The 13,709-nt window shown below is 41.5% G+C and overlaps 1 protein-coding gene across 1 annotated transcript in view; it reads right to left on the bottom strand.

Moving 5' to 3' along the window:
- DAPK1 (death associated protein kinase 1) overlaps positions 1–13,709 on the bottom strand; it is a 552,849-nt gene that overhangs the window by 283,045 nt on the left and 256,095 nt on the right. The gene's annotated exons all lie outside the window — the stretch shown is intronic.

Here is a 13,709-nt window from a genome sequence, read left to right as displayed (position 1 = left end):
GGGCTCAGAAATGCATTAGGAATGTGCATAATATGGTACTGGGGAATGAGTCATGGTGGAGGTCGGGATGGAAGAAACTAAATACTTTCAAAGAGTGGCTTTTAAAATTCATTGCATTTCCCATAAAGACTGATTTCCTGAACAGGAGCATTCTCAAAATAATAGGATTTCTTGAGGATGTTGCTGAGATACAGGCTGCCCCACATGTGGGCTATGGGGCTTTCAAACAGCACTTACATGGCTTTAGAGCACTACCAGGCTTCTCCAATTTCCTGATTCATAGATTGTCATGATGTCCATGAACAATGGAGCCAGGGTGGGCAAGAATACTGATCCAGTAGATTTATCTATCCATAGATTTATATGCAATCACCCAGATGCCTATTTTGTCACCATTGTTGTCTCTGGTCTATTATAAAGATCAGTGATGCATTCAAATATATAGACGCTACATCTAGTTTGGTCCTCCTGAGTCTACACAGCTTTTCACCTATACATACATGTGCTCCAGTCAAACGTGGATCATTGAAAGGCCTCTCCTTCTTCTCAGCTGAAAAACCAGCTTTATCAACTTTATCTAACAGTGGTGGCATAGCGTGGGTTGCCAGCGCCCGTGACCATGCAGAGGGGTGGGAAGGAGGGAGGGAAAATGGGTGGAATATGGATTGCACATTCAACTGCCTAATGACACCAGCATTGCCTAGCAGATCGCAGCCGCAGAGATAAGAAAAGACAAGTTGTTCTGTTGTCTGGAGAGGTCCCATTCTGGTTCGCATGGAGAAGCCATTTTCAGTGGAGCCCAGTGACCCCGAGGCAGCACTGGATGTTGAAATTTTGTGCCCCTATAGCAGAGGAAGAGGTGGGACTGCAGAGCTTCTTCATTGGCTCGGCTGAAAGTTCAGCAACTCTGGGATCCTCCTCTCCTTGAGAAATTTGCATTTCATTACAAGAACTCTGTCACCAAGAACAAATGCCTGAGTTTGCCTTTCCCCCCTTCTCCTTCCCAATCACTTTTCCTTTTGTGCCATGTTTTGAAGATTGTAGGCCTGAGGACAGGGAATGTATTATTTCTGATATTTAGAAGCCACACTAGGAGCCCTTTTGGGGGCTGAAGAGGAGAGTAATAATAATAATAATAATAATAATAATAATAATAATAATAATAATAATAATTTATTATTTATACCCCACCCATCTGGCTGAGTTTCCCCAGCCACTCTGAGTAAACAACAGCAACAACTTTAAACAACTAAAAGAATTGATTTCAACTCAGGAGCAATATAGCCTGAACTAGTAATGCAGACCAGCACTCACATTACTCCTAATCCTATTTATATAGAAGAAATATGAATTAGCACCAATGCAGTTGGTACACAGGCCACATTCACACCATAGGTTAAAGCACTATGATGCCTCACGGAGCTACAATTCACAGGGAGACCCCACGGAGAACAGGGGTCTCCTAACAACTCTCACCATCCTCAACAAACTACAGCTCCCAGAATTCTTTGATGGAAGCCATGGCTCTTTAAAGTGGTATCATAACACTTTAAAGGTATGATGTACATGTGGTCACAACAAGGAATAGACCTATTTTAGTCTTAATCAATGCCGTATTTTGAAAATACCATATTTTGTCGATTATTTTGAGAAGCACACAAGGTCTCTCCTTTTTAGGCCTCTTCAGAAATTTAAAATGCATGAGTTTCTTAGTGACAAGCTGTGATTAATAATGCACTTTCATGGACGTTCTGAGTACATTGAGCAAGCGGAGAAGGGGGTGAGGAGAACCTGAAAAAGAATTCTTGGATTGACTTCAAGACGTTTATCCCTTTGGCAAAAAACAACACACACCCTTTCCAAAAGGAGAAATGTAAAAGCAAATATTAGCCTTCCAATAAACCTTTCTCTCGTTTCAAATACAAATGCATGTTTAACCGTAGAAAAATATTTTTTCATTTCCCTTTCGAGGCTTCAGTTTGAATGTTTATCCAAAACAATATTGAAAAGGGCGCCATGACCTTCTCTTTCTTATTGCAACATAATCAGGTGCCTCCCTTTCTGCTAACAGAAGACAGAGACAGACGCTTGCCCTCCTTGCTGCTCACCCGGGACATGATAGCATTATTTAAAGTCTAAGGACTTCTTTAAATTGGCTGTTGTATTTCACTGGCTAACCAAGTTACCAAATTCATCACAGGCCTAAAACATAGGCCTGCTGGCACCAATTACACTTTCCAATATAGAAAGACTTTTCCTAGCTCAGTACAACTTTTCTCTTTATGCCATTTAAAGTCCAACCAAATCCCATTATTCATTATTTTTTAAAGTGCACATGTGAACCAATTACAGGCGACTCCCTTCTTACATGAGTTATGTTCCAAGCACATAAGTGAAATGACCTAAATTGGGGCGCACCCTCTAAAACCTCTTTAAATGCCCTCTCTGCCACTCTCTCTTCAATACATACCAAAAATACTGGATCAGAAAATAGCCACAACTAGAATTGAAGTTCTGGAGTCGGCAGGAGGCTGAAGGACACTTGGAAAGAAGCAGCTGCTGCTGTGCTATCCCGGACATCAGCTGTTAGGTGGGGAGGCTGAGCAGCATTAAACAAAGCCCCACTGCACCTCTGGTCTCTTCAGGACTTCCTCCATCATTTTTAAGTGCTGTCCATGAAGAAAGAATGGGCCATGATAAAGAGACTTAGTGGTTTTTAATGGTAGGTGATGTTGCTGTGTTGTATTATATTATCTTTGTACATTGATTCATTTCTTGGAGTTAAGAATAGGACTAGGATAAATTGTGTTCGTTGAGCCCGTATTTTATACAGTTTGTATATGATGTTTGTTTGTTAATGTGTGGTGTGTTATGCCTAATAAAGGATTTTGAATTTGAATTTGACTTCCTCCATCCTCACTGATGTCCTCTTTGGGCTCCAGGAAGGGTCTCCTCGCGAGCCACAAGGACTCTCCAGCTTTCTCCTGCCATTTCTGTGTATGAATTGAAGTAGTTAATTACTTCAATTGAAGTAGTTAATTACTTCAGTTAATTACTGGGCATGGTCGGCCAATCGGTGTTAAAGAAGGATAGAACTTTCTTTATGTACGCTACAGCAGCAGCAAGAATTCTCATTGCAAAGCATTGGAAGACACAAGACTTACCCACCCTGGAAGAATGGCAGATGTAACTAATAGACTATATGGAAATGGCGGAAATGACTGGCAGAATCCGAGACCAGGGAGAAGAGTCGGTGGAAGAAGATTGGAGGAAATTTAAAACTTATTTACAGAAACATTGTAAAAATTTTGAATGCTGATGACATTGAAATGAATTGAAGGGGTTCTAGCAACAAGGTAAAATGTAAGATGGGGTTGATAATAGATAAACTAATAGGATATGAATTTGCTGAACCAATTCTTAAAAGGGATACAAAAAAGGGAGGCGTGAGGAAGTCAGGAAAATAAGTTTAACTAAAGATGAGAAATCAAAAAAGAGGGAGTTTTGTTTTCTTTTATATGTGTTTCTTCTTCTTCTTTTTTGTGTTTAATGTTTGTATTTTTGTATTTTGTAATTTTGTATTTTTCTGTTTTTGTATTTTTCTGAACTTTTCTATTGATAAAACTTAATAAAATATTAATGGAAAAAAAATGAAGTAGTTAATTATATCCCAGTGATGTGCATATATGCAGTCATGCTCACATAGACCTCCCATAAGTGATGAGGGGATGCCTGTAATCATTTCCAATGCACCCCAACATCCTTTAAGCCATGGCAGGCTCCTCCTACTCTCAGATCCCAACCTGTGCTACTTAAATCCCAGCCATTTCTGATCTGGACCGTGGCTCCAGTGGCTACTTACGCATCACCAGGAAAGAGAAAACACTCCTTGAAAAGGAAGGCAATTATATTTGCATAAAACGTACATATGCTAACTTACATGTGTAGACGCACATTTAAAATATAATTGCTATAAGTGTTATACTTCATCTCACCAGGGTGAGATGGGCAAGATGGAAAAGGACTTTCATCCATTTTGTGTTGGGGTTTTGGTTGTGAAATGGTCACTTCTGACTTTACAGGTCCTTGTGCACAGGAGGGCCTGAAGTTTTTTTTAAAAAGGATGTTTTTCTCAAAATGTTTCACACAGAAGGGTCAAGGGTTTATCTCAGGAATGTGAGAAACTGCCCTCCCATGCTGACTGGGTTGGTAGGGGAGAAAAATTAGTATATATCAGGAGGTAGAAAACAGGATTGTTAGGTGGAAGGTTCTGGAACTGGAAACTTAAGAGGAGAGGGAGAGAGAATGAAAGAATGAATGAACACCTTTGGGTGTCGCAGGAGGAAGGAACAAGGAGAAGGAACTATGAAGGGACTTGGAAGCTGCACTGAGGGAAGCAAATTGATAAGCATTGGCTTGGTTAGGGAAACAGTCTGGAATAAGAATACAGTGGTACCTCGGGTTACAGACGCTTCAGGTTACAAACGCTTCAGGTTACAGATTCTGCTAACCCAGAAATAGTACCTCGGGTTAAGAACTTTCCCTCAGGATGAGAACAGAAATAGCGTGGCGGCAGCGTGGCGGCAGCTGGAGGCCCCATTAGCTAAAGCAGTACCTCAGGTTAAGAACAGTTTCAGGTTAAGAACGGTCCTCCAGAACGAATCAAGTGCTTAACCTGAGGTACCACTGTAGCTGAGTGTGTTTATATTAATTTAGTCTTTTTATTTACTGCTATGGGTAACTATTTAAATGGTAAAATTAGTTGTTGTGTTTCTTTCCAAATTAGTTTTCTCAAAAACTCTTTGCCTTGATGCCTTGCCCTTCATCCCATGCACAGCAGTTAACAGAAGGGTTTGCTTGACTGCTTGCCTGGCCACTCTTCCCTCGCATACTTCAGCCTTCCACAAGTGGGGACAACTGTGGCCAGGTGATCTATATGCTTGCTCAGACCACTGTCTAGGACAGGCACCCCAAACTCGGCCCTCCAGCTGTTTTGGGACTACAACTCCCATCATCCCTAACTAACAGGACCAGTGGTCAGGGATGATGGAAATTGTAGTCTCAAAACAGCTGGAGGGCCAAGTTTGGGGATGCCTGGTCTAGGGGCTACCTGCTGGTGAGCAACCTCAGACCCTTTGCTCTGGTTTACCATTAACTTGGGCATCGACCAGGCAGCCTTTCAATCTGTGAGTGCCTTTGAATAGAGGATGGTCCCTAGCAATTGCTCCAGGTGCCTCTGCTAAGGGCAAACTTATGAGAAAGAAGGGTGCTTCCTAATGTAGCAGGAACCCCCCCACCCCAATCATTCTGTTTGTACAAACTTCACACACACTCACACTCACACATTACATACGCCACATTTCTGTTATAAATTCATAGAAAAATCAACCATACATCGGATTTGCACTGTTCCATTTTTATTTTACTCCATATGACAAGGACTATCAGAGGGGGGTGGCTTGGTTCTGGTCAGCCATAATCCCTTCACCATCCCAGCACATCCACAGGAGCCCTGCCCAGCTGCTATGCCAACCCTGATGATCCCAGACAGAAGACAATCAGGATCACAAAGAACTTGTATATGGGAGTGGATTCAGCATGGACTGAAACAAAGGACAATGATCAGATCTTCCCTCTGGGGGCAGGAAACTGCAAACTCCCCTTTGTCTCCTGGAAGTGACTCATGGGCAGGGGGAAAGCCAGGTGACAAGACACTCAGGTTACCACCACAATTCCTCCCTCAACCCCTCCTTTCTGTAATGTATGCATGATGTTTCTGGGGGTGGGCTTGACCTAGAGGATGGGAATTTTAAAAGTTTTTATAAGGTCTTGCACACCATCTTTTTGGATCTTTCCTCTCTCCTGCAAGTGAGGGGAACACCCTGTTGCAACAGTTCAATAAAGGCCAAGCCTACAGGCTGCTGTTTTGCCCCAAGTTATCCTGGTTCGTGTCTTTGTTTTTGTCCAAGGGAGCCCTCGGATTTTTCCGGTAACAGTTAGAAAATAGCCTTAATGATTTTTTTTCTTCTTTTCTAAGAGCTGCTCAGCCACCTCGCTCAAATTCATCATATAAAATAAATCAAAGAGAGTCTTTAACAGTGATTCACCAAACACAAAGGAAATTTATAAAAGCAAAAAATGGGGTGGGGGGCCAAAATGTCAAAACGTGCTAAAAAGCCCTTTGGCAACAGACAGGCCAGAGGTGGCTAAGTGGAAAGAAAGCAAGTTTTAATATTAAAAATCAAATAAAAAACAAACTGAAAAGCCTTGAGGAAATACGAAGGAATGAAAAAGGGGCACAGAAAAATAAAGGAATATATACTCCTCTATCTATTATTTTTTGGTAAAAGATTGGCAAACTAATGTTCAAAACACACACACACACACAATACTACTAGCAGATCTGAATTGGCTCAAATGTTTTATTTAGAATTGAGAGCAGTTTCTTATTGCTCCTCTACTACCACCCTGCAGTTACCTTAGTAAGATAGTTTTACTCAGATTGGTTCAAAAATGTGTGCTGATTTTGTTGTCGGTAAATTAGCATCGCTCCTTAAAATAAATGCCTTAATTAGACTGAGAGCCTAGACTCTGGAAATGCTATCCCCAGGGACTGTTTTGAGGTTTACTTGAGATGCAACACTTTTTAAAAGTGGGTGTGAACCTATAAAAGTACTTTTTGAGCAACGCCACATCTGAGAGAAGCAAACTCTGGAGAGATCTGGACGGGAAACATTGGAAATCCAAAGAAAACCTCCACAAAACAAACATTAGATTTATAGGAATATTTTAATCTCTCCTTTTCTTGTTATTTAATAAAGTTGAGAACATAATGCTATTTTATGAAGTTTTCTTTCTCAATACTATCGTTTATTGCTTTTCTTTTCATTTTCGCCAAAAAAAAAAGCGCTTTATAGTACTGCCAATAACGAAGGAATATTATACCCTGGAATCTGTTACTTTTTTCTCCCCAGTGAACATTAGAGAGGAACATTTGGCAAGAGTGTGTCAAAATAACAAGTCACAATAGCATGAGTCAATTCCAGAGAATTCCACACTTTCTCTGTTCCTCTCTGGTCACACACACACAGAGATACACACACATATTCTCTCAAAGTGATCTTAGTTCAACAAAACAAACCCCCCCCCCATCATCTGGTTAGAATTTCTATGCAGTTCATTTGCAGGCAGCCCTTCCATTTCCTCTTCATATGTTCTGAAAACCACAGGGAGGACACATTCGTTATTTTGTAGGAATCAGGAATGAGATGCAATTATGGGAGGCCTCAGTACAAGACTGATAACATCTCCTTCCTGCCAGCCACCATAAAGGGCAGCCTGTCTGGACCTCAAGGCAGCGGATCAGATTGGAGCTGGAGCTTTCGAAAAAGAGTCTTCACAGCCCAACTGTCCCTGCTTGCTTAGAACAAAATCATTGTGTCCCTTGGTTATTCTAAGGTCTGCAAAAGCAAATGCTGGCATAGCGATGACGATGTTTGAATGCTCACGTTTGAGTGCATTTTGCGCCTGCTTTTTAGATGCTCCCAGAATCTTCCACCCTCTTGCTGAGGCTTGCAGTTTCAATATAGTTGTGGGTGTTGGGTTGCCTTTTGTGCATTTGAATGCAATTTACATCTGTTGTGTGGACTTTTTTTTCCATGTGAGCACAACTACAAAACTGCAATTCTCTAGCAACAGTTCAATAAATAGTATGCACTCTTGTGTTTCGTTGAAATCAATGTGACGTGTTCATGCATAAGTCTGTACTGGATTGTGACCTGTGTATTTTGGCCCAATCAATTTTGAGTTTCGTTCCAGGGCTGGTAGCCAGGAGTAACATAGCATGCGGGCACCAGAGTGATTATAATATTATTGTTCAGCTTTCAGAAGAACATTTCCCCCCCTCTGAGTTTGCTTTACATTTTACACTAGATTTTTTTTAGTAAAATAAAAACAAACGACACTGCCTATTCCATCTGTTTTCTTCTTCTCTTAATGGTTTGGTATTACAGAGAATTGGACAGATTGGAGGATAGGGGCAGCCTAGAGGTTACCATTAATTACGTTAAAGACCATGCAGAATAGAACTGGCTTGTGCTGGAGGTTTTCCTTTCTAAGAAATGATTGATAGAGATTAAAACCTGGCTTGTGTTGTTGTTTTTTCTGGGGTTGAAGCAATGAGCCACCAATGCCAAGGAATCCCATGGTCTCTTAAAGATGAGAAAGAGTCTTTTTGGCAACATGGAAAGGTCTACTGCCATTGGTCAATCTAGCCTTGTATTATTTACACTGACTGGCATCAGCTCTCCGGGGTTTCGGACCAAGATCTCTCCCAACCCTACCTGGGGATGCCAGGAATTGAACCTGTGACTTTCTACATGGGAGGCAGATGCTGTGGCCCTTCCCTAAAAGAACGAAAAGAGTGCCACCATGCTACTTCACTTCACCAAACAAACCCCTGTGTTGCAAAGAGAACGTCAGCAATGTCTAGGCAACACAATGACGATATACATATGTAATAGACAATCTTTATAGAATTCCTTCAATCCATAACAAGTACAAAATGAAATCTTTAGTCTCAAAGTCTCTGAAAATCTTTAAATGAAGCGAGGTACCAAACTTTGTACGATGAAAGACAAGCTGTGAAGCTTTGTGTATTCAGCAAATATGATGTCCAACACTGAACAGTGATTTCGGATATTGACTACTGTTTCGTAGAATTCTTCGTCAGCATGGTGGGAGGATATAGAATTGCTTCTTAAACCCATCTTATCTTGAATGAATTTATGTAAATGAAAATATCAAATGCTGTGGAACAGTGCTCATGTAACGATGTAGCATTGTTCCACAGCATTTGATTTTTTCATTTACATATTTGCTGAATACACAAAGCTTCACAACTTGTCTTTCATCGTACAAAGTTTGGTACCTCGCGTCATTTAAAGATTTTCAGAGACTTTGAGACTAAGGATTTCATTTTGTACTTGTTATGGTTTGAAGCAATTCTATAAAGATTGTCTATTACGTATGTATATGGTTATTGTGTTGCCTAGACATTGCTGGCTTCATTGCACCAGCCTTGATAACTGCTTTGGCTATCCAACCTGAATTGAGTGAGTGAGGCAGCTGGAATGCCTCACTATCAAGGGCGAAGGAGAGATGTGCTAGCCCTCCACACAGCTCATTTGATGCATATGCTATATACCAGGGGTGAGGAAATCTGTGGATCCACCCCTGACTCTTGGCCATCCTTGTTGAGTTATGGTACAACAACAACATCTGGTGGCTCACTGGGTCTCCATCCTCTGTATGTGTGCATCATCAGGAGAACATTTGTATTTTCCCTTTTTGATACAACTGGAAGAGTGAAAATATTTTGGAGGATGTGTTTGTACGTATAAATTCCATCCTTAGGGGCAATCTACATATTAAGGGGGACGCGGGTGGCACTGTGGGTAAAAGCCTCAGCGCCTAGGGCTTGCCGATCGAAAGGTCGGCTGTTCGAATCCCCGCGGCGGGGTGCGCTCCCGCTGCTCGGTCCCAGCGCCTGCCAACCTAGCAGTTTGAAAGCACCCCTGGGTGCAAGTAGATAAATAGGTACCGCTTACCAGCGGGAAGGTAAACGGCGTTCCGTGTGCTGCGCTGGCTCGCCAGGTGCAGCTTTGTCACGCTGGCCACGTGACCCGGAAGTGTCTCCGGACAGCGCTGGCCCACGGCCTATAGAGTGAGATGGGCGCACAAACCCCAGAGTCTGTCAAGACTGGCCCGTAACGGGCAGGGGTACCTTTACCTTTACCTTTACATATTAAGTTAAATGTGCTGCTTGCAGGGGCAATTTCCCCTCTTTATTCCCAGATACAACTGAAGTGGTGGGGATGTTTAACCCTTCCATGCTACAATCACAGCACAAATTGTTCTCTCTACATATCCTGCAGTGCCAATGTTAATCTGTGCTCCTGCACCTAGAATTGAAGGCAGGGAATCCGTTGATATCACAAGGGAGTCATTTAGCACAGCGTGTAGCTAGGCTGTAAGTGAAACATGAAAGGCTGCTCTAAATTAATTTGTAAACTAGAGGCTACCATTAATTTCAGTTGAATTTTGATGTTTTCCTCCTCAAGAAGGAATTAATTTTATCATCCTGAAATCATTATCTCTAGGGCAGAGGTAAGCATAATGATCTTGGGATGTTTTCCACCATGGTAACCTAAATACCATCTGTTTGCCAGACGTTTCAATGCATTTTCATTCCACATGTTTAGAGATTTAAACTGCCCTTTTAGAAAAGGGGGGAAGGGGAGAAGCATGCTTAATGGGAAAATTTAGTAAAGTGCAACTTAAATAACTAAATTGGGCATGACGGGGAAGAATGCATAGTTGTGAGATTAGTCACCTTTTGAAGAAAGGATTGGTGAGTTTGCATCCTTTAAAGACTTAGTGAGGCTTGCTGCTCTAAACTCATTACACGCCACCATAAATTATAAGAGCCTTCCAAAACATGCCAGGGCCAAAGAATTGGGACACTTTTGCAGTGGAAAGGAAGAATGTGGCAAGTGGTGGCAAGTTTTGGGTGGGAAGAAGAGGAGAGGGGAAAGGTGTGTAAGTGACAAGTTGACAAGTAGAGGAAATAAAATCAGATGGGAAAGATTCCTTGGGATCCAAGAAGTAAATAAGAAAACAGAGATAAGGGAGACTGAAAAGCAAACTTCCACAATCTTCTGGACAGGAGGCTAGAATTTTTGTGTGTGCAGATCTGCAGTAACATTAAATACAATTTAGAAGTATCATTCATTGGCTGAGGACAGGAAACACATTTTTAATTCCATTTTACCAAGAATTGAACTTAATGAAAGTGGCATGTTGTTTTCTTGTAACTTAAAAAAAGCAAAAAAGCAGAGGTTTGAGTCACCCTCACTAGTGGTTTAAAAAAGTGCATTTTTACTCAGTCCTCCATCCACCCTAAAGCGCACTCTTTGTGTGGTCAGTGTTATGCAGAATAGCTAATAATCAAAAGGATTCACCAGGAATAATTTTATCTCCTCAGGTGGCCCCACTGCAGCTGTAGCCTTCAGAAAAGCCAATAATCTAAAGGCACCAACTGTTCCACTCAGGTGGACTTATTCCACCTCAGAATGCCATCTGAATTTGATCTTGCTCAGTCCTATGCAGCTTGAATGGCAAATGACTAGAACAGCAGCAGACTGACCATTTCTCTTAAGGAGGCTGCCTAGAGATCTTGCTTTCAAGCAAAGCAGATGAGGCACATGAAAAAACACCTCCCCTGATTTCTCTTGAACATTTATTTATAAGAAAACAAATTGCTACATCGTTAGGCAAAAGAGTTTCTCAGCCCCCTATCTGTACTTCCATGGTGGTATCATGGTGCCATCTTAAAAATCTGGATCAACATGACGCTTTGGCATTAAATATTTGCCAGGTTTAATGCTGGACACCATGGACCGGGACTGAACTTCTGCTTCACTTGACTGTCTACTACTAGCATACTAGCATCATTGCATGGATGCTATTTGTCTGCAAGTAACCATTCAGGCTTGTATAAACACACCTTCTTACTTGGTGTGCTGGAAAAGAGCGATGTGTGTTATAACAGCTGGCGTTCCACTGTTTAGCAAGTAAACATTATGTCCAGGGGTTAAAGTGGATTGGAATAACTCCAGCTCAAATCTACTGTCTACACAGCTACTGTATTAGAAACTCCTCCCCTTGTATTTCCCCTTCCTGTTCCCTAGTTTAGAGCATTTAACACACATTTGAAAACAGTGTTACAAGGTTTTGTTCTCTCTTGGGGGGAACGGTGTAGCTCCATTTTACATCAGTTAGCCTTTAAATTACCCACACATGTGAAGTGTGTATTTCATAGCCTTTTGTGTATTTCATAGCATTTTGTCCTATGTCAATCCCATCTATATTTTAAATACCAAATTCTATATGATCTTGTAAAAAGGTGATCTGGAAACTGAAGTTGTGTCCAGTTCCTTAGGGATCATCCAGGTGCAGATTTCCGGTGCTTCTGGTTCAGTGTTGATTTTTTTTGTGTGTGTTCTGGGACACCTAGGCAGACTTTGCAAGAAAACAGCTGCAGGGGTTGCCCAGGTAGTGAGCAGCAAAGATGATCAGAGTCTGGTCTAAAGCATCCGCTGTGAGTTGATCCAATACAAAGAACCACCTATGTTTCCACCAAAACTGTGCTGGATTGGCGAAGCAGTTTCAGAGTCTTCATGGCACTAAGGGGAAGAAGCAGGGGAGCAAGTCTGGTGGTGTAATAAACAAAATCTGCCCTTATTCCCTTATGGCATACACAAGAGCCCTTGTGGAGTCCTTTGTAGGTTCTCCATCAGTAGGAGAAAATAATAGAGGCCAACCAGAGAATATTGAGAAGCAAAGCAGCTAGTAAACTTGATCTTTATTCAACTATTGCAACAGGGTGCCCCTTCACAGGCAGGAAAAAGGAGGAGGAACCCCTAACAAAAGCGTGCCTGCCCTTATATAGACATTTAAAATTGTCCACCCTCGAGTCCAAGAAGCATCATACATACATCACAGAAGGGGTGTAGCCCAAGACACCCCCCAGATACATCATACCTACATCACAGAAAAGGCGGTCTACAACAGAAATCTGAGTGCATTGTTTATTTCCTGTCTGGCAGGTTACCTGTTTAATGGTCACTTGACTGGATTACCTGGGGAGCCTGGCCATCCTTTTGTAATGATAAATACTTAGTTCCTGAGCCAGGTCACAGGCTCACACCCTATTCATATCTTAAATGCGCCCTTAAGGCAGGATCTGTGAGGAAAGAGACAATGGGGAGGTTTTCCACTTTGACCTTGCAGAGAAATATTTGAGGTCAATTTGTTCAGGACCTTTTTTCTGTGGGGTTTCAGAAATGTGATTTATACATTTATGTATGTGTTTGCTTGGTACATTTATGAGCATTTATTACATATCTAAGACCTTAAAATTCTTATAACAGTGGCTAGAAACTTCTGTGAAGCAATGGGAAAGGGAACTAAGATGTGATGACAATATAGAAGGCAGCATTGTGGCTCTGTAATCTCTTTATATACCATAACCACTGACTGCCAATTAACTCAATATACAAATTTACTGTGCTCAGAACTAAGACCATAATTCTCCCTCAGGTCTTCCACATAACTACTGTGAATGATTTTTTAAAAAAACAACTCACTGCTTAAACACATGCACAAAGGGAGAATAAACCCACAAGATTACAGGTAATCAGGTTTTCTTCTACAATTTTGTCATCATGTGTTTAAAGCTCATTATCTAGAACAGGTTATGGTATAAAAAGATTAGGGTGCAGGCACCCACCTCTGTAATTTTCAAGTCATCTGTTATGTGCATTCAGAAAGCAGCGCCGTTCCTGTGAATAACTTATTGCAAATAAAATACAGCCGTACAAATAGGTTGTCAAATTATGAATAAAAGTGCAGCAGGGGGAGGGGGAGAGCAAAGATAGAGACAGGTGAAACACAGGGAAGGAGGGAGGGAGGGAGGGAGAAGAGCAGATATTGCCATCAAATTCCCAAGAATTAGTTTGAAGAGAGCAAGAAAAACAAAAGGTGAGAAAAGGGAAACGGGGCTAAAGGCGTCCAAAGAAAACAAGGAGTAGTCACTATTACAAAATTAAAGATTAAGAAGAAAGTTTTCTGCTCTTCTCTTCCACCTG

Source organism: Podarcis bocagei (assembly GCF_964188305.1).
Source record: "Podarcis bocagei genome assembly, chromosome: 11".
Classification (NCBI taxonomy): Eukaryota; Metazoa; Chordata; class Lepidosauria; order Squamata; family Lacertidae; genus Podarcis; species Podarcis bocagei.
The sequence above is the reverse complement of the archived record's forward strand: the minus strand, read 5'-3'. Positions and strand labels throughout refer to the sequence as shown.